The sequence below is a fragment of the Narcine bancroftii genome, chromosome 8 (assembly GCF_036971445.1).
Source record: "Narcine bancroftii isolate sNarBan1 chromosome 8, sNarBan1.hap1, whole genome shotgun sequence".
Classification (NCBI taxonomy): Eukaryota; Metazoa; Chordata; class Chondrichthyes; order Torpediniformes; family Narcinidae; genus Narcine; species Narcine bancroftii.
Genome location: NC_091476.1, coordinates 105,887,028 through 105,914,975, shown reverse-complemented (window position 1 = coordinate 105,914,975; position 27,948 = coordinate 105,887,028). Strand labels below are relative to the sequence as shown.

General features: G+C 42.1%; 1 long non-coding RNA gene across 1 annotated transcript in view; it reads left to right on the top strand.

Annotated features, from left to right (window-relative positions):
- LOC138741127 (uncharacterized) overlaps window positions 1-27,637 on the top strand; it is a 45,981-nt gene extending 18,344 nt beyond the window's left edge. The window contains exons 2-3 of the long non-coding RNA XR_011343348.1: window positions 25,558-25,662; window positions 27,474-27,637. This is a non-coding gene — a long non-coding RNA (uncharacterized lncRNA). The remainder of the gene's footprint in view (window positions 1-25,557; window positions 25,663-27,473) is intronic.
- Window positions 27,638-27,948: the final 311 nt, after the last annotated feature.

Below are 27,948 nucleotides of genomic sequence, written 5' to 3'. Positions count from 1 at the left end.
CCACAAAATTCTCCAACCATGGAGGATTCCCTCTGTCTTACTACAATTTTGGCCTCTTGCTCATCACCACTTTCCTATGTGCCTCCAGTGGTGGCCATACATTTGGCATTCAGGGCTCAAAGCTCTTGAATTCCATCACAAAGCACTGAATGGTCTCTTGCATTGTAAACTTCTATAATTGTATGTGTTCACTCTCTTACTCTTGTTCTCTTCTTCCTTAAGAGTATCTTCTTTGATCACCTCTACTAAAAGCTCTATCGGTGACTAGTTATTAAAGTCTTGTTTGATGTTGCTTAGAAGAGGAATCATGAAATGATAACAGTATTACCAAGAATTTTCAACCCATTGTCATGTAATAGTACAGAACATGTACAGTAATATTACAAAAAATTGCCTTTTGCCTGCAACAAGGCATACAACCGGTTACCATTAGTGTCACCTCCCCCCACCACCACCTTATAATAAGAGAGAAGAGAAGCAAAAGAGAGTCCCTTCAAAGTCACTGAGTGCCCATGGATTTGCTTCTTGTTGGTTGGAACTTGTGCAAAGAGTAGATGGACAAAAAGGATCCAATCCAAAGGAAGATGCTTGTGGTTGTTGGAGGTTCATCATCATTCCAGCTCAAGGACACTACAGGAGTATCCTAGGCCCAACCATCTTTAATAACTGACTTTTTTAACCATTAAAAGAACAAATAGGAATGTTCATTAATTATTACACCTTTTTAGACCGTAAGATATAAGAGAAGAAATAGGGTATTCAGTCCATTCTGCTCCCTCATTCTTAATGCCTCAGCAAATTAATGCCTACATAAAACAGGAGCTAGACATAGGCTGATAATCAGTAGTGAGTAACTTCTACAAATTTTTGGCATGTGCTACAAACCAATACTGAGGCAAATACTGCGTGGCTTTTTCCAGTATGGCTCTATTCGTTGAATGTCTCTTTTTAGATAAGGGTTAATTTAGTATGGTTTGATTATGTGCTGGTATAAATGGCCAAGGAAGTAGAGGATAGAGCTTGTTTGATAGATCCATCCTGGGCATTCTTGGAAATGACCAATAGTATTGATACCCTAAAAATGAATGTTATTTCTGCTTCCTAAAAACAGAGCATTTACAATGAGGAAACTCTTCTGAAGGTCGAAAATGGCCTCCATATCAAAGAATGGAGATCTTTGATGTTGATTAAATATTCCAGATTATTTTTGCAAGCCTAAAATAGAAAATACAGTAAAAATCCTGTTATCTGGAATTCAAGCGAACGGCAGCCTCAAGCACTGGCAAAAAAAACCCAGAAAAATAAATAGGTAAAAAATATGGGTTTAAAATTGATGCATTAGTTCATCAATCATGCAACACGCAATCTCAAGTGACCAGAAAAATCACTTATCTGGCATCTACCAATCCCCATAGGTGCTGGATACTAGGGGGTTTATTGTATTGAGAAATTTTGTTAGCTCAGTCATCTATTGTGGAAAAAGAAACTGAGGTCCAGTTTCTTTTTTATTCATGGAACCCTCAATGGAAACATGAGTGTCGTGAATAGCTGCCTACACTCATGGGAAGTCAATAATGCTTGTGTCATGTTCATTCCTTTGAGTGTACAGAGCCTGGATGACCTCTTCGATATAGTGCTGACCAGAAAATGTTGTAATCTGTTCTGGTACTTGGCAAGATTCCATGATAAGGAATCTGAGAGTCAAGGTGACCTCCATTGGAGTAAGCAGTCTCGGCACAAAACTACGGCTGAAAGTCTTCCTGCTATATATCTCATTCATAAAAGTTTTGAGAAACCTGAGCTCCTGAATACATAGCCATCAGTGAGGTTGAAATGGGATGCAATGACTCAGTAGCTTCTGTGCAAGTAGGATGTTGGTTGATGGATATGTCCTTGCCTTTTCTCCCAAAGTCCCTGATCCTTTGTAAGCAGGCAGTCAAGGCTGTGACACTGTCTCTAGTAATGGAATGCTGCCAGCTGTGCCATTGTAAGTCTCAAGACTAAATATCACTTAATACCAGGATTACTCTTTTATTAATCTTCTAATTGTCCCTTGAAACAAGAATCAACTGGTATGATGTGCTTTTTCAGTTGCACAAAGACTTCCATTGAAATGACAGCCCAATTCTGCAATGGCCATAGTTTCATCTAGAAAGATAACTAAGGTGATCTACTCTCGATTAAATTGACTTTTGCATGAATTGTGCACAAAACAAAAATAAATGGTTAGGAGCAGGAATAAGATGATCTCATGCTCTTTTAAATTGCAGAAAATACAATCCTGGTCTACTCAATCTCTCTTCATATGGCCAACCAGACATGCCAAGAACCAATCTGGTGAATCATTACTACGTTCCTCTATGTCAAGTACATTGTTATTTCTTCTTTGGCTTGGCTTCGCGGACGAAGATTTATGGAGGGGGTAAAAGTCCACATCTGCTGCAGGCTCGTTTGTGGCTGACAAGTCCAATGCGGGACAGGCAGACACGGTTGCAGCGGCTGCAGGGGAAAATTGGTTGGTTGGGGTTGGGTGTTGGGTTTTTCCTCCTTTGCCTTTTGTCAGTGAGGTGTTATTTAGGTAACAATAATAAAACTCTACATAATATTCCAGGTGCAGCATCACCAGTGTAAGACTGAAATGCCAAGCAAGTCAATACCCTACATCACCTTAATTACATGATAATCAGTGGCTGGAGGCACAGCCAGCACCTCATTTCCCATGATTCTGACTTGGCCAATCCTAAATGAGATTATCCAAATTTGCTTCATGAAAAAAAATTACAGGTGGCAAGAAAATTGGAGGCCTAAATCTCATGGGGTGTTAAAACACAGCCACAACACAGTCCACTATGTTAACACCAAACCAAACAATAAATCTTTGCAAAGCTTTTTCTACTTTTAGTGAAAGCTTAAGGTAGGGCACAACTCAATAAACCTTTTGTTAATCTTAGTTTCCATATTTGATATAATTCAGTACTGTATTTTCTTTATGGAAATCAGAGAGTTGTGCCTTGTTCATAAAAAGATTAGAAAGTATAGATAAAGTGAAAATGTTCTACCTCTTCAGCGCTTGACGTCCTGCTTTGCGGAAACTGCCAAAATGTTTGGCCTGGAAGTCAGCCTGAAGAAAACTGAGGTCCTCCATCAGCCAGCTCCCCACCATGACTACCAGCCCCCCCACATCTCCATCGGGCACACAAAACTCAAAACGGTCAACCAGTTTACCTATCTCGGCTGCACCATTTCATCAGATGCAAGGATCGACAATGAGATAGACAACAGACTCGCCAAGGCAAATAGCGCCTTTGGAAGACTACACAAAAGAGTCTGGAAAAACAACCAACTGAAATACCTCACAAAGATAAGCGTATACAGAGCCGTTGTCATACCCACACTCCTGTTCGGCTCCGAATCATGGGTCCTCTACCGGCACCACCTACGGCTCCTAGAACGCTTCCACCAGCGTTGTCTCCGCTCCATCCTCAACATCCATTGGAGCGCTCACACCCCTAACGTCGAGGTACTCGAGATGGCAGAGGTCGACAGCATCGAGTCCACGCTGCTGAAGATCCAGCTGCGCTGGATGGGTCACGTCTCCAGAATGGAGGACCATCGCCTTCCCAAGATCGTATTATATGGCGAGCTCTCCACTGGCCACCGTGACAGAGGTGCACCAAAGAAAAGGTACAAGGACTGCCTAAAGAAATCTCTTGGTGCCTGCCACATTGACCACCGCCAGTGGGCTGATAACGCCTCAAACCGTGCATCTTGGCGCCTCACAGTTTGGCGGGCAGCAGCCTCCTTTGAAGAAGACCGCAGAGCCCACCTCACTGACAAAAGGCAAAGGAGGAAAAACCCAACACCCAACCCCAACCAACCAATTTTCCCTTGCAACCGCTGCAATCGTGTCTGCCTGTCCCGCATCGGACTGGTCAGCCACAAACGAGCCTGCAGCTGACGTGGACTTTTTACCCCCTCCATAAATCTTCGTCCACGAAGCCAAGCCAAAGAAATATAACAGTAATTTATGATTCTGTTTACAACATAGCTGTAAGAACCTGGAAGTACTAGAATCAGGGAGTTGTCGCTTTTGCTGGAGTCTATTTGTGTTGTTGAAAGAAGGCCTATTGAAAGACTTGGAACTAAATTCCCCCATTTCCTGACTAATGAGTGCTGTGATACTTGCTGGGCAGCCAGCTGTCATTCAAGTGCTCACAACTTTTGGACTGGTTTTGGACCAATCTTATATCAATGCTCAAAAACAATCAAACACTGAGATAGTGAGAATTAGCAGATTATTGGACTAATTGGAGCATTGCTTGCATTTAAAATAATTTGAGTCTTCAAAATAGTTAAGACACATTGCCTTGAAATTCATAGTGCTAAATGAAGTGTAGATAGTAGAACCAGGTTTTCTGTCTCTGAAATTTATGTCATTGAAATTAATTGAACAGAATTTCAAAGACAGAATATGAGGGCCAGCTGTTACCAAACATTATAATTGGCAGCGATTGGGACCGGACTTGGGTTCGAATCCTGTGCTGTCTGTAAGGAGTTTGTACATTCGCCCCGTGTCAGTGCGGGTTTTCTTCGGGAGCTCCCACTGTTCAAAACATACCAGGGGTGTAGGTTAATGGGGTGCAAATTGGACAGCATGGTCTCATGGGTCGAAATCGCCTGTAACCGTGTTATATGTCTAATTTTTGAAAAAATTAGCAGTTTCTACCAGGGATAAATTTCTATGGGTAACAGGCAAATTATTTCTTCCAATAGGGGAACCAAAAGCAAGGGGACCACCTGAAGAATGATTCAATATTGAAGCCAGGAAGCACTTCTTCTCACAAAGTATGATGGAGATCTTCAACTCTCATAAAAGCTATAGGGCTGCAGGGAAATTTAACATGTCAAAGTTAACATTGATAATATTTTTAATGAAGGAATATGGGATAAGAAAGATCAATGGTGTTTGGGTAAAGTTCAGCTATGATATAAATTGATAATGAATTAGGTTTGAGAGACTAATTGAGTCACTTTTGTTTCTACAGTCTCAGTAATATGTTCAGCCAACTTCTGGACATTTACATTCCAGTGGTTGTGTCTGCTTTGTGATCAAGAAGGAGGTTCAGTCTGATATTTTTCTAACCTCATTCCTGAATCAAGGGCACCAAACCTTAACTCAGTAAAATATGACTACTGCCATCAAATCAGGTTCAAACATCAAGAATGACTGCTTGGGTAAAAAGCAATGTCAGCAAGTTAGTCAAGACAAGTCACATCTATTTGTCATTCATACCATAACCATTACAGTGTACAGTGAAAACGAGATAGCATTTCTCCGGACTGTGGAGCTGGTTATTTACATGGGTAAATTACATCAGAAAATTTTTCATAAATAACATATCACTTATAAATATCATGTTACATATACTAGCCCTGTGTCCCCAGAGTTCAGAAGCGTTTCACAGTCTGGTCATGAGGGCTTGAATGCTTCGGTACATCTTCCTGAATGGCAGGAGGTAGAACAGATTGTGGGAGGGGTGTGTGGCGTACTTTACAATGTTTATGGCTTTCTTCAAACAATGGCTGTTATAAATGTCCAACATGGCAGGGAGGGAGACCCCAATAATCCCTTTAGCAGTCTTTATTATCTGCTGCAGGGACTTACATTCTGGAATGTAGTGAGGATGTGACATGGACGTTCCGCGACCTCTGCAGGAAGTAAAGGCGACGTTGGGCCTTCTTGGCAATGGATCTGGTGTTGCACTCTCTCCTGAGAAATAAGGCTGTGGCCTCAAAGAGACTTGATCCCAGTGTCATTTCTAACATCAGTCTGCAATTTCTGAGAAGTTTCTATAGTAACTGAGATGCAGTCTTTCAAATGATTCTTAACTGAGACCCTATTCTCTCAGATGGATGTAAAAATCCCATTACATTATTTCAAAGATGAGTGGTGCTATCCTAACCAATATTTGAATCCTATTCACGGTCAGATCATTTGATCATTATTACAGAGTAGTTTGTGAGAAAATGTAGGAAATTCATTACAACAGCGACTCTATCAAGAAATACTTCAAGGTGGCGTGAAAAGAAAATTTAAAAAATGCAAGTCCTTCTTACTCTCTGCAAGTCGGTTTTTAAATGCATGACAGTGGCACAGGTTCAATACTGACCTCTGGTGATGTTTGTGACATTTGCATGTTCACGCTGTGAGAACGTGGGTTTCCCCTGCATGCTCCAATTTGGTCCCACGTCCTAAAGGAATTTAATCATTCATTGTAAATGGTCCTTGTGTAGAGTGGCCATCAGAACAAGTCTAATTGGTGTTACCATCACTGGGGGCATTAGGGTAATAGTGGGGGACACAATCTGACCTTCAAAAACTTACTCAGTGGTGGGGGGGGAGTGGTGCCATACCTGCCATGAACCTCCAGCGTATGCCGCCATCGCACTTCCCCCTCCCTCCGATGTAACAGACAAAACCATGTGACGCTAGTGCTGCAGGTGGATGGGGGGGGGCCACAATAACTCATTTGGATGGGCATGGCCCGTGAATCCCTTTCACCACCAATGCCATCGTAACCATTATCAAATAAATTAGATTAAATGAAATTTACACTAGCTAATGTGAATCATATGGCACTGTATTATTTTTTAAAAATCACAAAATCAGAACACAAAGCTATCAGTTTCCTGCCTTTGCGTCCACCCACCTATCACCTCCTGCCTTTGCTTTGCGACCATACCTCTTCCTTTACTCTTTTGCCCAGAAGCCTGGTGACATTTTATCCATACCTTGATAAAGGGCTCAAGCCCGAAACATGAGTTATGTATTTTTACCTTTGCTATATAAAGGGCTGAGTTTATCCAGCATTGTGTGTGTTTTACTTCAACCACAGTGTCTGCAGACACTGTTTTACTTTTATCAGTTTCAGCACTAAGTTAGCCTATGAAGATCTTACATTAGCAAGTATTTGTCTTCAGTTGTAATTTAATCTATTCACGATACAAATGAATGATTAAATACATCCTCAAGTGAGCACTTACCAAAAGCAGTTTTCTGCGACAAAGTGCAGTCTTTACACATTCACTACTAATATCAGAGTAGCTGAACATTTGACCCTGTTCTCTGATGAGTTAACTGATTTAAGGAAGGACTTCAATGAGACTTCAATTAGTCCTAAACATTCCAGGACTCTTGTTTTCCAATACTATGAAAAAGATTTCCATATTTATTGTGTATTCCATGCCTTAAGGACATTTAAATAATTTTACAAGCTTTGAAACATTTATGAAATGTAGACAACTTTCATGTAACAAGTTAAACATAAGCAAACAGGTAATAACAAGATTATTTTAGGTGATTTTTCTAAGGGATAAATACTGGCCAAATTATCATGGATAACTTGGCTGCTCTGGGTTTATGTATTCTTTTACACCCACCTATAAGTATAGGAAAAGCCTTGCATCTCATCTAAAAGATTGCACACAGTGTAGTATGTCACTTCCTTGAAGCATCACTGAACATTTTTGCACTGAAATCTCTGGAATGCAATTTGAACCCTTAACCTGCTAACTCAGGGGGCAAGTTACTGAGACAGGAGTTGATAGAAGAGACACCCATTCTCAAAGCTGCTTCCTACTGAAAATATTTCCACAGTCCTTTAGCACTGCTCCCTTCCTGCCATTCCCACTGGTCAAAGCAAATGCAATGTGACGTTTAATTTTCTGTGGGGGGCTGAAATTGTGGAGAATTCTTGACAATCCTTCCCAGCTCATGGAGTCACAAGCTTGATTGGGATTCATATTTAAATTTAAATTAAATTTTTAATTTAATTAAAAAACATGTAGACATACAGCACAGTATCAGGCCATTTCAGCCCACGGGCCTGTGCCACACAATTTTACACCTAAGTAACCTACACCCCGGTACGTTTTGAACAGTGGGAGGAAACCGGAGCCCACAGGGAAAACCCACGCAGACACGGAGAGAACATACAAACTTTTTACAGTAGGCACTGTAAAGGTGTTGCACTAACCACTATGCCAACCATGCTGATGGTTGGTATTGTAACGTTACCTCTTTGGAGTTGAAATGTGGAGAGAATCATTCCCATTTTGTCCTTGTAAGAATGAAATCCACACTGTATATCCAGGGCAGCTGATGGGCAAATGAGTCAAGTTTATTACCATCTAATTGCACAAGTTCAACACAACAAAACAGTTTTCTCTGGTCCTTGGGGGAAAAACATGTCAACACACAATCAGACATAACTCGCATACAGACAACAATACATATGTAGGACAAATATGCATATATATATAAATAAATACTGTTTTGTGAATAGGAGACCTTTAGATAGTAATGTGAGCAGTTCCTTTAGCCATTCAGCATTCTCACTGCCTGTGGAAAGAGACTGTTTCTTGCTGGCTCTGATGCTCCTGTATCTCTGTCCCAGCGGGAACAGTTGAAAGATGCCATATGCAAGGTGGAAGGAGTCCTCATTGATTTTGCATGTCCTGTTCAGACAACAATCCCAGTAGATCACATTGATAGGGGGAGGAAGACTCCAGTGATCCTCTCTGCCACTCTTATATTCTTGTGTATTGACCTCCCAACCCTTTCTCTGCAGCAACCGTACCACACTGTGATGCAGCTGGGCAGGACACTCTTGATAGAACTCCTGTAGAAGGTTGACATGATGATGGCCACTAGCCTTGCCCGCTTCAGTCTTCTCAGGAAGCGCAATCCCTGTTGTGCCTTCCTAACAAGTGAGGAGATATATGTCCATGATAGGGAAGAGACAGTTAAGAAACAATAATTTCCCTCTGTCAGATAAATTGAAGACCCCTCTATGTCTGAGGTGTGAGGTGGAACTCCTAGTGATCAGCCATTTAATTCCCCATACCATTCCTACAGAGACATGTTTATCCTCGGTCTCATCCATCGCCAGGGTGAGGCCAAATGTCAACTTGAGGAACGATAAATCATATCTCACTGAAGTGGCCTGGAACCCAATTTTCCAATTTTAGGTAACCCTCCCTGCTCCCATCCTGATCTTCCTCCACTGTTTCCATTTGTCCTTTACCTACTCCTGTCCATACTTCTATCTCAAACCTTCCCCCAACCCCTCAGTGACCTCTTCACCCTACCTTCATTTGCCCATAATCCTGTCACATCAGTGCCCTATGCCCCCTTTATGGTTGCTATCTCCCCTTCTCACTTTAATCTTGAAAAGAGACCCTGGCTGGCTGGGCCCTTCCACTTGCTCAAGGTTCCAACATCCACAGTTCTTGTGTTTTTCTGATAAAGTGATGCATTTTGCAAAGTTAAACAAGGGAGGACACTCATAGTAAAGGGCAGAATCTTGGGAAGTGTTGTTGGACCTGTTATATTTGTCATCATTGGGTCTAGAGATTGAGTATAAGAGATGAGACCATATGGCGACATTTGTGTAAAATGTTCGTTCAGCTGCATTTGGAATATTGTGTGCAGTTCTAGTGGCTATGCTATGGGGAGGATATGATTAAGCTAGAGGGGGATCTGAAAAAGACTCCCAAGGATATTGCCTGGTTTGGAAAACTTGAGTTACAAGAAGAGATTAGAAAGACTGGGTCAATTTTCCTTGATACAGTGGAGGTTGGGAGTGTCATGATAAAGGTAAAATCCCTGGTATTCCAAATTCAAGCAACTGGCAAAAATAAATGATAAAAATGAAAAGAATCTAAAATAGTTAAAATAAGATTCAAATAATAGGTAAATATGTAAGATTAAAATTGTAAAGTAAATGCCCTCTGAAGTAATGTTTGGTGAGGATGGGAGCAAATATTCAGCCAGTGGAGTGTCTTGGTCCTGCTTTGCTTATAGCAGCTGTTTCAATAAAGTTTGAATAAAGTTGTGTTTGAACAAAATGGTGTCATCTGGGATGAAGAGCTGATTGATGCCACTAGCCATCGGGGTGACTCTCTTAAAGTATCTCCTTATCCCTGCTTAGTAAGAGTCACCCCATTTAGAGGCTTTATCTGTAAACTTTGTGGGGGATTAATTATCTATAATTTTATTGTTCACCTGTGGAGAGGGAGGAACCTGCAGATGCAGTGACAGTTAAATGTTTTCAAAGAATGTACTGAAAATAAAGTAAAATGCTTTTAAGTTTATATATTCATGTAAGAGAAGTTTGTTCAGTATAGTATTTTTGTCTTTTGTCTTTTAAATCTTTATTCTTAAAGCAGGTATATTAGTTTGGCATAAGAGTAAGTCTCAAGCAACTGGAAAATACACTTACCCAGCATCTACCAATCCCTATAAGTCCCAGATACTAGGGGTTTTATTGTAAAATTATGAGGGGGTATAGATATCTGGAAGGAGTTGATGAAGGCAGGAACAATCACAAAATTTAAGAGACATCTGGATACGTCCGTCAATGTGCAAGATAGAGTCATAGAATTAATGCAGGCAGATGGACTTTGTATAGAGAGGCACAATGGTTGGCATAAATGTGGTGGGGCCATGGACATATCTCTATGCTATACAATTCCATTATTCTAATATATTTGATAAAAAAGCATTATTGTATTGGCTCTTGTCGAGCAGTTTTTAAATGGTTGCTTTCTGCTGTAAAATTTGAATATGAAATTCTTTTCGATCCTGGAGGAAAGCCTCACTGATCAGGACAACAAATTGGAAACTTGTAGTTGGAACATTATTCACGGAACTCAGATTAACAGTTCCCTGCCAGAGAAGTTCTTAACTAGGAGCATTGGAAAGTTAGCCCAATTCATTTTTAACTCTGAGAACTTACTTTAACAGCACACTTGGTTGTGACAACAATCACAGCTAGTAATTTATTTAATACTTTTAGTGCAGCTCAATGTGTGAAGGTACTCACAGGAGCATCATCAGACAAAACATTTTGATGAAGAGGTGGAATTAAGGAGTCTTAGAGGAGTATCAAGTGACAGTAAGGGGATTCCAGATCTTGAGTCTAGACGATGGAAGCCACTGGCTAGATTATGCTCAAATATCAAGTGAAGTTTATCTCTCTAACCTTTTGACTCCAATGTGGAAATGCTTTCTTCTCATTGACAAATGGCAAATATGTTGAGAATATCTCATTTGTGTCGGTGACCTTGTGACAAGAAAGAGGGGATAAAAGCCATTCAGAATCCCTACATTTGATTATCTTCTGACAATTCCTGTTGGAAAATGTATTTGTGGATATCAGGTGAGGTCAAGTGCATGGCTTACCGACACCCACTAAGTCTACTTGGATAAGAAAATATGAGGTAATTTCCATCTTCCTGCTTTAGGAAATTTTATCAGAAAACCATTACTTTAATTGTTTCACATTTGTTGCCAAGCGTTCAGCTATCCCTAAGTTCAAGTATTCACTCCTTAAACTTATTTCAATAACCCTTAAAAGTTGTTGACTAACTGTGATATTTTTTTCGATATTTATAGTGTAAGAGCCTTAGGAGATACTAGCTGATTGAACTCTGAGGCTGGTGAGGAGTACAAATACGTTTTTACTAGCTTACAATCAATGGCCGGTAGATACAATAGTCCTCAGGTGAATCTGAGGTACGGTGAGAAAACCAGGGTTTATATTGGGGTAGGTGAGGGTGGAGCCAAGGAGGAGCCAGCCATTAGAACAATACACAGATGGTGAATTCCAGTGCATTGCATTCACCCCTTCCTTCAGAATAGAACTTGTGGGTGAAAAACAGAGACCATACATTCAAAAATAAAACTAATAGTTTACAAGTTAAGTCTGTCAGGGGAGTCTAGTTATTTTGGTTGAGTGCCTCAGTACTGGAGGCCTTTGGGCTTTCTGAACTTATGGGACTCTCTGTGGTACAGGGTTACTGGGTCTCGAGGGCTCTGGCTCTGGTCGCGGAGTGGATTGGCCCACTTCGTGAGCAGAGTCATCTGGAATCCTGGGTGGGGTGCTTGGTGGTTTCTGGCTCATTTGAGGTGTTGGATCCTCTGTTCTGGTGGGTTCCAGGTTTTGTCTGAGACAGTGTCCTCTCTGCCATCAGGGTATGCCATGTAGGCATACGTTGGGTTGGTGTTCAGCAAGTGCACCTTCTCGATGCCTTCCTCCTCCTCATATGCTTTCTCAGCAGGACTGGCCCTGATGCCATTAACCAAGCCAGGAGGATGGTCCCAGGTGTGGATTTCCTATGGAACGTGAACATTAGCTCGTGAGGAGTTGCATTGATCGCAGTGCAGTGGAGTGGAGTGGAGTGTACTCCACTTATGGAGTGGAATGCCGTGGGTGGGACTTCTTTCCAGCATGAGTCTGGAAGGGCTTTGGACTGGAGAGCCAATTTCACAGCCTTCCATACCGTTGCGTTCTACTTTTCAACTTGTTCATTCCCCCAAGAATTGTAGCTAATCCTCCTGCTTGAGGCAGATACTGGCATAGCTCTTCAGTCATAAATGAAGAGCCCAGTTGCTATGGATATAGCTGGGATACCTGAACAGGGTGAAAATAGGGTGCAAGGCCTTGATGACCATGGTGGTGGTCATGCCTGGGCAGAGGATGATGAATAGAAAACGTGAATACTCATCGATGACATTGAGAAAGTACATGTTTCTGCTGGTGAAAGGAGGGGAACCCTTGAATTCGACACTGAGCCATTCAAAGGGGTGGGATGCCTTTATCAAGTGCGCTTTTTCAGGGTGGTGGAAGTGCGGTTTGCACTCAGCACAGACCTGGCTGGACCTGGTCATTTCCTGATAACCTTAATGGAGCAGGGAAGGTTGCGTGCCTTGATGAAATGAGCCATGTACGTGATGCCTGGGTGGCAAAGATCATTGTGCAGTGACTGCAACTGGCCGATGTGTGCAGAGGCACAACTCCCTCTTGATAAGGCATCTGGAGGTTCATTGGTGCATGGCCACATACATGGTGGTCTAAGCAATGTAGCTCTGAATGTAGTCAAAAGCTGCCTGGGCTTCGGCCAATAATGGGAAGGAGATGGATTTTAAGAGGGGGTGGACTTTATCTGTGTAGTGAGGGACCCTCTGGGTGTACTAAGAAAAGAAGCCCAAGAACCTCCTTAAGGCCTTCATGGTCTTTGGGATTGGAAGGTCTAACAGGGGGCGCATTCAATCAGGGTCAGGACCAATGATACCATTCTCCACCACATGGTCCAGAATCGGCAGATGTTTAGTCTGGAACACACACCTACTGGAGTTGTACGTGAGATTCAGGGCTCTGGTCATGTGGAGAAACTTCTGGAGGTTGATGTCATGATTTTCCAGAGCGTGTCCACAAATGGTGACATTGTTGAGATAAGGGAAGGTGGTCTTCCACCCGTATTTGTCGACCATTTTGTTCATCTGTCTGTAGAAGACTGAGACCCCATTAGTGATACTAAAAGGGATCCTCCGAAACTGATAAAGCTGTCCGTCTGTCTCAAATGCTGTGTAGGGGCGGTCCTCAGAATGGATTGGTAACTGATGGTATGCAGCTTTCAGGTCAATGGTCGAATAGTCCCAATACTGCACAATTTCGTTTACCACGTCCGAAATTCGAGGGAGGGATTATGCATCCAGGAGTATGAAATAATTAATTGTTTGGCTATAGTCAATCACTAGCCTGGACTTTTCTTCCCCTTTTACGATGACCACCTGCGCTCTCCATGGGCTGTTGCTAGACTCATGATATTTTCTTTGAGCAGCCGCTGTATTTCGGGTCTAATAAATTCCCGATCCCCCACACTGTATCACCTGGTCTTTGTGGCTACTGGTTTGCAGATTCTGAAACAGTGGGGGGCAGGGGGATTAATATTTAGCTTGAAACGACCACACGTGGTGTCTAGCTTTTGGGACCTTCTGTTCCGTACCGTGATTGGAGGAAGTAGGCCAGAGTACTCCATGGTTACGTTTTTAAGGTGACACATAAAGTCCAAGCCTAGCAACACAGAAGCACACAAATCCTTAGTACATACAATCGGAATTTACAAAATTCCTCCCTTTTTACAGTTAGATGTACTATATGATACCTCTGGATAGTCACAGAGTGTGAGTACAATGCTAGAAAAGTATGATATTCCATCAAGTACATTTTTAAGTTGTACTGCAGAGCAGTCACAGAGTTTATAAAGCTCTCAGTGAAGCCACTGTCTACCAAGCAATAAGTCAAGTGTCCATTTACCCTCACCTTCATTGTAAAATTATTCAATTGGTGAGGTATTGCCTGATCCAGGACGACCGATGCCAGTGTTCCAGAAACCCTGTTACTCCCCATGCCGATGTTGACTCTCTCCTCTTAACCCACGGGCAGACACAATGGCATTTACCATGAAGTGCAGCAAGATGACAACCCTCTATCTTGATCTGAAGGAGGTCTAGGTGGCATCGACCATGAGGCACAGCAAGATGGCCGCTGCGCTTCCCGTGATGCTTTACTTCCAGTGGTGGGTCTCGCCACGAGGCACAGCAAGATGCTGGCAGTGAGCAGCACGGGTCGAACACCGATTTGGGGTTGCAAGTGTGGTCGCCCTCTTTGGGTTCCCCTTAGCCCTGCAGACCTTTACCTAATGCCCTCACTTACCACATCCTGAGCACACGGCGTCCTTTGTGGGGCATCAGGCACAGGGGTTCTGTGCCTGTCCACAGAAGTAGCATCCCTAGTGTTAGGTCTGCTTTGTTCATGAATGAGTGAGACAAACACCAGGCTGAGTCGAAATCAGGGTTCTTTGTTCTTTATTACCGGATTGTAACACTTGCGACTAACCATGTTAGTCGGAGAATGCATTCTGCCGTTATCAGCAAAATGGTGATTTTTTATACCCTTGGATATGTGCTTAGAACATCATCATATCATTACTTGTCCAATGACTAAAACTGTTGCTATCCTTTCCCTGCTAGCTTCCTGCCTCTCAATCCATCAATGTCTCTCTTATCTTGTAAGTACAAGGATGCATTCACATCTTGTTACAGCCCTGTCCATCTCCCAAACACTCCCTGTAACTCCTTACACATTCCCATCTCATGATGTTTTACCTTACACTAGTCATGCATGACCACAGCAGTTGGCGCTGGTGCTGCGGGGGTCGCCAGCACCCCTCTGACATGTTCCTCTGAAAAAGAGCCGCTTTCACCCATGAGGTCATCAGCTCCTAGTTGGGCCTGTTTGAGTGCTTTTCTCAGCTCCAGGGTGCTGGCCAAGCTTTTCTTCCCCAACTTTAGCAGTCACTGCCTCACCTACCTCGACCTCACTCCTGCCACGAGTGTGACCCGGATTTGTTCCTCCTTTCTCATCCAGGCCATGACAGCTTCATAGTGGAATTTTCTAGTCAGGACCCACAGTTCAAGGACATAATTGTCCAGTGACTCACCTGGACGTTGCCGATGTTGTGAGAGCCGGTACATCATCAGCATGTCGTTCTGAGGCCTCATGTAGCGGGCCTTCAAGCCTTCTATGGCAGACTCATAAGTTGCAAAGTCCCTGATGACAGCAAACTCCTCGGGGCTGGCTTGAGAGAGAAGTGCAGATCTCCAGAGACTATCTGAGTTGAAGACATCCTGTGTGGCCGTCAGGTAGGATGGAAGCACACCAGCCAGTAGGCGAATTCCTCCGGGGCCTCTGGGGACAGAGGATTGACGTGGAGCAAGCCTGGCTTTAACATCCTGCTTCAAAGTTAAACTATTAAAATTGTAATGCGATTGATTGCACTCAGACTTGTGAGGAGTACAAACACATTTTAAATAACTTATAATCAATGGCCGGTAGATACAATAATCCACAAGTGAATCTGAGGGACGGTGGGAAGACCAAGGTTTATATTGGGGTAGGTGAGGGTGGAGCCAAGGAAGGAGCCGGCCATCAGAACAATACACGGATGGTGAATTCCAGTTCACTGCACTACTGTGGCGGCCCACTCTCTTGTGGTGAACTGGCCCTGCTTGGCGTGATGGGGCAGCCATGAGAAGATGGCGCCGTCAGGGGTTCTCCCTTGCCTTGTGTTTCCAGCCCATCATACGCCCCGGGCAGCCGTTATGACATCATCATACATGCGGTGGCCGAGTTCACGCTGCCCTTACAGGGGCACATGCGGGATTTGAATAAAACAGTCGTTGAGTGCATCCATCGTGGTGGCTGGGAGTTTCTTTGCTGTAGCTACCGCTACACTACCATATTTAAATTTCTAAATTCATTTAAATTGCTCGTCCTGGTTTTAATTCTAATATAAAAATCCTTTCTTAGAACCGAATCCTTCATAATAGTGATTAAATTTCCCTGAAATAGATTTATCATTCATCAGGATGCTCTTTATCGACTACAGTTTGGCATTTAACACCATCATCCCCTCAAAACTAATCAGCAGACTCTAAGACCTGAGACTCGAGACCCCACTTTGTAATTGGATTATTGATTTCCTCACATCCAGACCACAATCAGTGAGGATTGTTAAGAACATCTCCTGCACAATCTCCATCAGCAGCAGATCACCGCAGGGCTGGGTCCTTACCCCCATGTTCTACTCACTTTAGACATACGACTGTGAAGCTGGTTATGACAATAACACCATCTACAATTTGCTGACGATACCACAGTAGTAGGCTATATAAAGAAAGGCGATGAATCAGCACACAGGAGGGAGTCTGAATGGTGCACCAACAACAACCTTGCACTCAATGTCACCAGAACCAAGGAGCTGATTGTTTACTTCAGGAAGGGGACCCAGAGGTATATGATCCAGTGATCATTGGGGGATCAGAGGTGCAGAGGGTGAGCAAATTTAAGTTCTTGGGAGTTACTATCTTGAAGGATCTTTCCTGGATCTAACACCCTAATGGTATCATGAAGAAAGCGCGCCTTTGCCCCTACTTCCCCAGGAATTTGGTACGACACCAGAAACCCTGGCAAACTTCTAAAAATGTGTGGTGGAAAGTGTGCTGACCATCTGGTATGGAGACACCAATACCCCTGAGCATAAAGCTCTGCAAAAGGTAGTGGATGCAGCCCAGGACATCATAGGCAAAACCCTTTCCACCATTGAGAACATCTACAGAGAATGCTGCCATCAGAGTTCAGTAGCAATAATCAAGGATCCTCGTCACCTAGCACATGCTCTGATCTCACTGCTGCCATCAGGAAAGAGGTATAGGTTATTTTTATAGGTAATATTGAGAGGTTAAGACCAAAATTGAAATGATCTAGATATTGAAAAGAATTTGTAAAGATTGTGTTGAGAGTAGCAAGAAATATAGAGCAATAACCCTGAAATTAGTTGTCCAATTAGGTATGGTGCGATGGAATGCAGAATGCAAAGCTACATTCCTCTTGAGAAGATTACTTATAATTTGAGAAATAAATATAATGTATTTTTTTAAAATTTGGTCCCTGAATTTACAAATTGCTGGAATTAATTTATAGATGTTTTCTCTAAAGTTCAAAACCTTGTTAACCTCCTTGGAAGTACTAAAAGATACAAATGGTAAGAGCCGTGTGGTGAGGGATGTCCTCTTGCAAACAGGTTTCTATTCTTGCTTTTCTTACTTATTTTCTTTTTCTCTTTTTCCATGATTTTTCTTAATTCTTTTGCTCTTTCCCTTTTCTTGGGTTTTTGTTTAGAGGAGGGGTGGGGGGGGGGTTGAAGTTTCATACCATCATGTACAATGGACTCGATACTTATATTTGATTATTATGTTTTACATTTGGCTATGATTACATGTATTACATGTATGAAAAATGTATTACATGTATGTATTACATGTATGTATTACATGTACGTATTACATGTATTACATGTATGATTACACCTAAAGAAATCTCTTGGTGCCTGCCACATTGACCACCGCCAGTGGGCTGATAACGCCTCAAACCGTGCATCTTGGCGCCTCACAGTTTGGCGGGCAGCAGCCTCCTTTGAAGAAGACCGCAGAGCCCACCTCACTGACAAAAGGCAAAGGAGGAAAAACCCAACACCCAACCCCAACCAACCAATTTTCCCTTGCAACCGCTGCAATCGTGTCTGCCTGTCCCGCATCGGACTGGTCAGCCACAAACGAGCCTGCAGCTGACGTGGACTTTTTACCCCCTCCATAAATCTTCGTCCGCGAAGCCAAGCCAAAGAAAAGAAGACATGTATGAAAAATGTTTAAATAAAAATTTTCAAAATAACAAAAAAAAAGGGAAGAGGTCGAGGTGCCACAAGACCCGTACCACTAGGTTCAGGAACAGCAGCGACCCCTTCACCAGCCAACTCAAAAAAGGAACTCATTTAAGGAACCTCGCTTGTGCACTTTATTGATTTTTAAAATTCTCTAGGCATTGCACAGACAGTTAGTTTACATTTGTTATCTGTTTACAGGTCTTTATTTGTTTACATGTATACATTGTGTACAGTTTTTTTTTGCCCTACCAATAAGTGGTAATTCTGCCTCATCCACTGGAAAAAGAATCTCGGGGTTCTATGTGCAGTGCCAGATTAACGTAGTAACAAAAATAACATATGCTATGGGCCTTTCATTTTCAAGGGCCTTGCGCTAAATGCTTGCTGACTTACTCTATTACTTTATGTACTATGAATTATGAATGACTGGTGTTTAACTCAAACATTTTTGTTTTTATCTTTGTGCAGCGGCTATGAGATTCCACACTTCCATAGTCTATGTTAATAACCCCAATTAAAGGTGATAATTGACTAAAATAACTAACCTTAAACAGATTATGGGAGTGTGGTATTTCATAACCGCTGCACAATTTGTGATGCCTAAGAGCACACATGTCAAACTCTGACCCGCGGGCCAAATTTGGCCCACGATATAATTATATTTGGCCCGCAAGATCATATCAAAAATGTATTAGAGGTGGCCCGCTGGCCGCCGCGCCAGTATAGCGCATGCACAGTAACCGCTGTGTCCCAGGGTGAGAGAGAGAGAGAAAAATCCTGGTCCTTGAAAAGTAGTGGTGGGTGGTTTTATAAACACGCTGTCGTGTCCCCCCGCCCACACCCCCCCCACCGCAGCGCGGCCTGGCCGGTGTCAGGGGAAGCCAAGGCCGCTTCCCAGCGCCCGGAACCCCAGTGGCACAGCGTTTCTTGGAGCCGCAGATGGAGTCGGGACGCCAGAGGGAAGATTGGGGCTCCCCGCCGGGCGATGGGGGCGCCGGCCGCCGGCCGCCCTGCACCTTCCCACCGTAACAGCGGCGGGTGCCCGGAGTACACGTGGAGAGCGAGGCTGGTCGGGCAGGTAGGGTGGAACCCCCCGCCAATCTTGGGAGTGGCGTGGGCTGGATCGGGATTAGCTGCGCTCACCTGCTCCTCCACCGCTGACCGGGATCCCAGCGCGGTCCTGAGCGCGGAGACTGCCCTGGAAAGGTCCTGGGACACCGGCACGGAAAGAAGAGCAGGGTCCGTAGAACATTACAGATCAGAAACTGGCCCTTCGGCCCTTTGACTCTACCTCGTGAAAACCCAACACTGGAGAAACTCAGCAGGTTAAATCGTATCCTTTATCCAGCAGAGAGGTACCTGACAATGTTTGGCCCTTGATCCCCCTCATCAATGTATGAGCGAAAGTCTGTGGTTCTCGTAAAAACACCAGAAGGGAGAAACTCAGCAGGTCAAGGGGGGGTCCGGCAGAAACTCAGGGGGGGCCTGACCTCGCCAGGACCGTTGCCCACTCCCCCTCCCTGCCGCAGGCCGACCCGCGACTCACGGTGACGGGGCCGCTGATCCGCTGAGATGCCGCCCTGCAGCGAGAGCCGATGCCCCCGCACTGTCGTTGTCCAATCCGATCGCCTGCAAACCCCTCCCGCACACAGGCCTGAGTAAGTATTATGAACTTTAATCTCAGGATAAAACGATCTTCCAATAGTTTCATGTCACAGTGATAAATATATTCCTGGTTAAAAATGGTCCTGCACCTGGATACAAGCTCATTAGGCATAAAACTTGAAAAGTGTGTAAATCAAAGGATTTCTGTACCAATGGAAAAAGGGCATGGCAAATAACCCTGCTAGAGTTCATGCCCACAATCAGTCACCCATTTAATTGTTTCAGGAATCATGTTATTCTCCCACATTCTCAATAGCCCTCAGATTTTACTATACGACAGCACACTAGCAACATTTGACAAATCCTCTATAGAGAAATATTATTTATTGAATATTTTATTTCTCATTTGTTAATGCTTCTGGAAAGAGTTTATCCAAAACTATTATTAAACATTTATTTTAATAAGAAAAAGTTGAACATTACATATGTTGAAAGAAGAGAAAACATGCAGATGTTGTTGAAAATTTTCAATAAATATTTAGTTCGGCCCTCGACTTAGTCCAAGTTTTTAATGTTGGCCCTCCGTGAATTTGAGTTTGACACCCCTGCCTAAGAGTGTGTTTCTCAATAAGGTGAGAAGCTTTAGAAGCAGAAAATAGCCTTGGTCTCCTGAAACCCTATCCTCCATTCCCACAGTAATATTTTTGTCTTCCAGGGAAGTGCCCATTGAAGTCTTATGCTGCTGACGTCAGTGGGGCAACGATGAAGTATTGTAGGATTTGCCGGGACACTCTCAGTTGTGTGTTGGAATTTTGCTGAATTCTCTCAAGGTCAATCTGTCATTTGGAAATAAGCAATTGAATAATCCTGAAGGAAACATCATGAGATTTATTGGTTTGAGGGGGTCATAAGAGTGGTTGGTTTGGCAGTCTTTGTTATTGCCCCATGAACTAATCGATTTGCTGAGCTATTAAGAAGGCATTGAAGAGGCTGTTTGTATAAAGTAGCCGGATATGGATAAAAAATCATCCTTCAAACCTCCTTCCCTGGATAATTATTGCTGAATCAAATGTTACTCCTCTCCACTTTTATGTTAAACCATCAAAACCGCATGTGACAAGTCATACTGACAAGGCTGCTTACTGGTTGAATAATTTGTTCAGTGGCGAGGAAATACCAGAATGCTCCACTTTCATGTTACGTTAGTAGCTGAGTGTAATGTTGTAGGTATATTAAAATATATTTCTATGAAAGTGTAAGTAATACTATCAGTGTTGTATAATGACTGTTTGGAATGGGGGGGGGGGTTGGATTGGAGGGAAATATGAAAGCTTAAAGTGTTGGTAGCGAAAATTATTATAACCTTTCATCAAGGATGTCTTCTTTGGCTTGGCTTCGCGGACGAAGATTTATGGAGGGGGTAAAAAGTCCACGTCAGCTGCAGGCTCGTTTGTGGCTGACAAGTCCGATGCGGGACAGGCAGACACGATTGCAGCGGTTGCAGGGGAAAATTGGTTGGTTGGGGTTGGGTGTTGGGTTTTTCCTCCTTTGCCTTTTGTCAGTGAGGTGGGCTCTGCGGTCTTCTTCAAAGGATGTTGCTGCCCGCCAAACTGTGAGGCGCCAAGATGCACGGTTTGAGGCGTTATCAGCCCACTGGCGGTGGTCAATGTGGCAGGCACCAAGAGATTTCTTTAGGCAGTCCTTGTACCTTTTCTTTGGTGCACCTCTGTCACGGTGGCCAGTGGAGAGCTCGCCATATAACACGATCTTGGGAAGGCGATGGTCCTCCATTCTGGAGATGTGACCCATCCAGCGCAGCTGGATCTTCAGCAGCGTGGACTCGATGCTGTCGACCTCTGCCATCTCGAGTACTTCGACGTTAGGGATGTAAGCGCTCCAATGGATGTTGAGGATGGAGCGGAGACAACGCTGGTGGAAGCGTTGTCAGTGATTACATCAAGGATGTAATCACTGAATATATAGCGATTTGAGAAAGCTAGCATCATTTTGTTAAGAATAAGTTCAATTGTTCTGAAGAGGGTGAGTAAAAATATTATCAATGTTGATTCAAAATAAAAATAATTTAGATTCTACATAAATGAATACCTGCAAAAAAAAATAGGAATTTAATTGGATGGGTCGTGTTCTAATTATCTCTCCCCTCACTTGTTTCGAAGCAGCTAAAATTTACACAATCCCTCAAGGGATAACAATTTATCCACCTGCTGCCTGATGAACTTAAAGCACACGCATACCCCCTCACTCCGCCATTCTGATAAAACTAACAATGGCACGTGGTTTGTTACGTTGCCTTCCCGTGTTTAGAATAAACCACAGGAGACTTTCTCCAAGTCTCCAGATAGCTGGATCTGGAGGACCTATTTCCTCACGTCACCGAAACTCACATAATTTTGTATCCAGTCATAAAATGTGCGAGGCTGCTGGCTGCATATGCAATGTTTTATCACTTTGAGTTCATCTCTCTCTTCTGAATTTAGCTTCCCCTGGCATTTGGTGTCTTACTTGCCCCTTTCGTTCTCTCTTTTAAACGTCAGTTTGAGAGTAGCTGCCTTCACCCCCTACCCAGGCAATTCATTCGATTTTCCAACCAACCTCTGGATGAAAAATCTCTTCCTCATCTCCTCTCTAAACCTATGCCCTTTAGCTTGAGATACTTGTACTGTGCTGGAAAGTTTTCTTTATCTGTTTCTTCTAGATTCTAGTGGCAACAATTTTACTTTTTGTATTCATACGAATAAAAATTGTGTTGTTGGAAGGTGAACATTTAATAAAAGTAGGTTAGTGACCTGAAAGATCCTATTTGCAATAGTGGATGCATGTTATGAAAAATAATCTTGGTAATCTTGTAAAAATTGATTGCACAGCAATAAGAAATTCTCCTCTGTGGAAGATTAGGGGAGGTCTTTACAGTTTTATTGGAATTTATAGGAAAAGTATCTATCTGTATAACCAAGGGAAAATAGCAGTTTATTGAGTCATCCTTAAAATGTATGAAATTTAATCATGAAGTATAGAGTAGTAAAACATGGAACAGACTCTTTGCCAAATTCATCCATGCTGACCAAGGTGACATTCTGGGTGAGCCCATTTGCCTATATTTAGCCAATATCCTTCCAAGCCCTTCCAATTTTTTTTTTAGGGAGTAAATCTTGAGGAATTAACCCAAATTCATAATTTTCCAATTCAGTTCATTCTTGCATTTCAGTATCGTTTTAGACACAAAAACTACATGCCTTTCTTGAGGGAAAAAATGATGACTGGTAAACAGGGCCCTTTGGATGACAATCCATAAACTTTGCCATTATCCCATCTTAAGCACAACAAAATTTGCCATTTTTTGAAACATGACATGAACCTTTCAGAATTGGAAACTGGATGTGGTTAAAATCTCTTCAATATCATTGATCATCTTGGAACATACCTGATTAGAGTAAGATGATCTCTTTATATGGCAAGTTAGTTGCTGTTAAGTATTTATCTGCTACTCCAGATTTAACCTAATTAAACAAAATTCAAAATTTTTCTCATTCAGAAAGTTTAGAGTTTGAAGTAAATCTTTAAAATACTTTCCTTTAGGATAAAAACTCCCTCAAATATTTGGAATATTAAGATTTTGTATGTATGTTATCAAACAATATCTTCAACTTGGGTGTAGTTTATAACAAATTTTTGAACTATTTTGTTCTAAAATGTGCCGATGTGTAATATCCCTGCTAAAATGTTTCATTAAAATGATCTTCATAATGCACAGTTCCAAGCTGGCATTGTAGGCAATTTCAAAGGTCTGACAAGCAAAAAAAGATTGGTGTCAACTTGTATATCAAGATGATAATAATTAATGCACTGAATAATGTAGCAATTAGTCCAATAAGGACAGCAGTGACATTCATGGCAGTAAAGAGGTTTCTCTCTTTTTATGCAAAATGTTAATGGGGGAAGGCTTCAAACTGACAGATCTTGCACAGAAGGAAAGCTTTTATTTTTGTACATAATATATACCAAAGAAAAAAATCAACAGTGTCTGCACCTGATTATAAAATCTGTCTAGCAAGGAAAACTTGGAAAATTTATAGAATTCAGATTAATCTGTTTTATTTTCTGCTATTTAGATAATCAGTTATTGATTTCATATACTTCCAATGACAAATATGTAAGTATTAATAGACAATACAGAGAGCTAAAGTCAAAGTTCAGATTTATTGTCAGAGACAATACAACCCTAAGATTCTTTTTCCTGTGGGCAAGGCAGAATTAACACGTATTGGTTGTGCAAAAAAAAACTGTACTAAATGTTCAGATGTAAACAAATAAAGAAATGCAAACAAATTAACTGTGCAATATAGAGAGAAAAATAATCAATAAAGTGCAAAAGTAAAAGTCCTGAAATCAGTCCCTGATTGAGGTTATTGGTTAGGGGAGTCCGATAGCAGAGGCATAGAGGTTGTTCCTGAACCTGGTGGTGTAAGAATGTGGCGCTGTGATAGTACAGATTCTATCACCAATGTGTACATGTACAGATTGTAGTGTAGGATAACTGTGATTGGCTGAGCATGTAGCCACACCTACTGACAGGTCTTAAAGGATTGCTCCTAGCCAGACCAGGTCATTCTGGACTGGTCGACCTACTTGTGATATGCTCCAGTCTTTTAGTTAATAAAATCCTTGGTTTGGATCAACAAGTCTTTAGTTCTTTTGACACGCACAGGTGCCTATACCTCTTTCCTGATCATAGAAATGAGAACAGAGCATGTGTTGGGTGGTGTGGATCCTTGATGATTGATGCTGCTCTCTGACAGCATTCCCTGTAGATGTTCTCTATGGTGCGGATGGGTTGCCTGTGATGTCTTGAGCTGTGCCACTGCCTTTTGCTGGGCAGGGATGTTGGTGTCCCCTTACCAGACCATGATGCAGCTAGTGAGTACACTTTCCACCACACATCTGTAGAAATGTGCCAGGTTTCCGATATCAAACCAAACCTCCACAAACTCTTGAGGAAGTGAAGGCACTGAAATGCTTTCTTCATGAGGTTATTTGTGTGTTGGGTCCAGGAAAGTCCTCTGAGATAGTGATTCACAAGAACACATTTTCTCACACTCCACCTCTGGTTCCCCAATGATCCCACTGGATCATGCATCTCTTGTTTTCACTTCCTGAAGTCAATAATTAGTTTTTTGGTTTTGGTGACAGAATGCGAGGTTGTTGTTGGTACACTATTCCACCAAGTTTACAATTTCCTCCTGTATGCTGACTCACTGCTCTTTACATTCAAGCCAAATGGCCTCTTCGAATGTCCCAAAAGTGCTTTGAATGATTATGAAAAACAAGCATTCAGTCCTGTAAAAATAGCACCTAAAATGCTATCATATGTTTTGGGGCAACCATGATACCCTCTTCCACATTTTTGATACTCAACTATTTCATTATATTATTCTATGGTCCATAAACTTGAGGTTACCTAAACACAACTCCTCCTAACTAACATGCATCAAGCCTTAGACATGCATTATTCCTCTGCCTGATGACTGACAGTAGCTTCTGGTTAAGCAATACAGTAGAATCCCTGGTATCCAGCACCTATAGGGATGGGTAGATGCCAGATAAGTGAATTTTCAGGTAGCTTGAGATTGCGTGTTGCATGGATTGGTAAACTAATGGTGAGACATGCCAATTTTAAACTTTAGTAATTTTTACCTGTTAATTTTCTGTGATATTTTTTCCAGTTGCTTGAATTCCAGATAACATGTTTTTTGTTTTTCAAATTCTTTGACTATAATTTGACTACAACTACTCCTTTAATGCCAGCAAGACCAAGGAACTGATCATAGACATCCAAAAGAGAGGTGGAGCTCACTCCCTGGACCACAACAGCTCAGAGGTGGAGACAGTAGACAGCTCTAGATCTTGGAAGTAAGTAACTTCAGTGACCTGTTCTGGTCCATCCTTGTCAATGAAGTGGCCAAGAAAGAGCACCAGCACCTCAACCTGCTCAGAAGTCTGAGCAAATTTGACCCATCAACCCTGGCTCTTAACAAGGCCTATTGGTGCACCATAGAAACTATTCTGTGGTATGTGAACTGCTCCGCCCAAGACAGCAAGAAAGTGCAGAGGACAGTAAACACAGCACAGTTGATCACACATAAACCCCTCCCCTCTATCAACTCAATCTATACTTCCCACTGCATTGGAAAAGGAGCTAACATATTAAAAGACATCCTTACCAGGCCACACTCTCTTCACCCTCCTCCCATCACCAGGATTAATTCTATCTGCCATTACAATGCCCATCTCAGCAAATCAACATCATCCCATATCCTACAGCAATCTTCTTCACTGTCAACAATATTACTGATATTTGTAAAAACACAATGTTAGAGAAACTCAGCAGGACAAACTGCACACTTTATATAACAAAGATTAAGATTCATAACCAACATTTTGGGCTTGAGCCCTTCATCAAGAGATGAGCAAAATGTAGACAGGAGCCTGATTAAAATGGTGGGGGGAAGGAGGAGAGGCAGGGGAGGAGCACAGTTTCATAGGTAACAAGAGGTTTCAAGAGGTAACAGGTGGATAAGGGAGAGAGAGCAGAAGAGAAAACAGGGGGAGGGGGATAGCTCTATGAACTGAGAGGGAAGGGATGGAGAGATGAAGGAAAGAAGAGGGATGAGGGATGCCTTCTACAAAAATTATTGATCCTACATTCATATCCAAATAATTAATGTCCCTAGCACATAGTAAGGGACCTGGCACCTTATGAACTTGAGCCACCTATCCTTCTCTTCCCCAGACAGCCCCCTTAAATTAATCAGACTTCTTTTGTCTCCAAATAGCAGTTGAAAGGAAAATTTATTTTCCTCATGATTTTGATGGGAAAATTTTGAAGGACACGACCTTCACGCTGGAAGGTCAAAAGGATTATCACTGGTCTTGTTTTCATTTGTGACATTTCAAAGATGTTGTAAAATGAGGAAAGTGCCTTTGCAGAGAGAAAAATATATCTGTTTAGATTCAGTCATTTATTTCAGTTAAAAGTTTAGTTCATGTTGAAAAATAACGCTGGTATTAATGGCTGAAAATGGTAAGGCTAGCAGTACAAACCAAGCAATAGCCAATTGGAAACCTATCTTATGTACCATGATGGAAAATAAAATCAGGCCCAGTGTAAAACAGAGAAGGAAAAATAAATCAACCAACATATCTTTTAATTTGTACAAGTATAGTATTGGAGAACTTTGGCATAGTCTGAATTCCTGTCCCTTCCATACAGGAAATTATTCCTGAAACAAAATTAAAAATTATGCCTTCATTGGCCAATAGTAATAGTTCATGGGAACCAGTTTATATTTCTAGAGAAGGATTGAGATTTAAAATTCATAGACCTATTCTTAGTTTATATTATCCACAACAACTCTCTGAACTATCCAGAGAAAAAAAATACAGCTTATTCACTCTCCCCTCATCACTGGTACACATCCATTTCAGGCAACAAATGGTGAAACTCCTCCCCCAGAAGGGTCTATTGCCATGTTGTATGTCTAAATTTACATTTAATGCAGAGTAATCCAGTCCCTTAGAATTTTTCCAATAATTTCCCTATCCCTATGTTAGACATGCTGGCTTGGAAGACTTTGCTTCCTGAACACTTGAGGGTGTATTTTATGGAGTTTGGGCTGCTGATTCACTAAAATCAGCTTAACATTTTCCTATCATATTTGAAGTCTACTTCAAGCCTACAAAACCATGAAGTGCAGCATGTCAATGAAAATTCATTTTCTGCATTCGCACTTGGACGTCTTCCCTGCTGATCTTCATGGCATCAGTGACATTGCGACCATGGAAAAATGGTATCAGGGCAACTGGAACCCATCAATGTTGGTACTGACAAAAGAAGAATCAGATGCTGAGTACAAATGAAAATCAGTGGCAAAACAATGTCCGAATCCAATTGTGTCAGCGTCATTATGTGATTAAACTTGCTAAATTCAATAAGAGTTAATTTAATGTTTCTTCATTTTCCTACATGATATAGCAAATCTGAAATTATCTTTGTCTTCAGCTTGAAGTTGTCTATTGTAATCCACAATTTTATTTTCATGAAGCAAATCTTTTGGAAAAAATTGTTGTCCATTGTTATTTTGTGTTTCTTTATCTTCTTGAATTTGCTCTTCTCCAGAATTCTGTGGCTACGAAAAA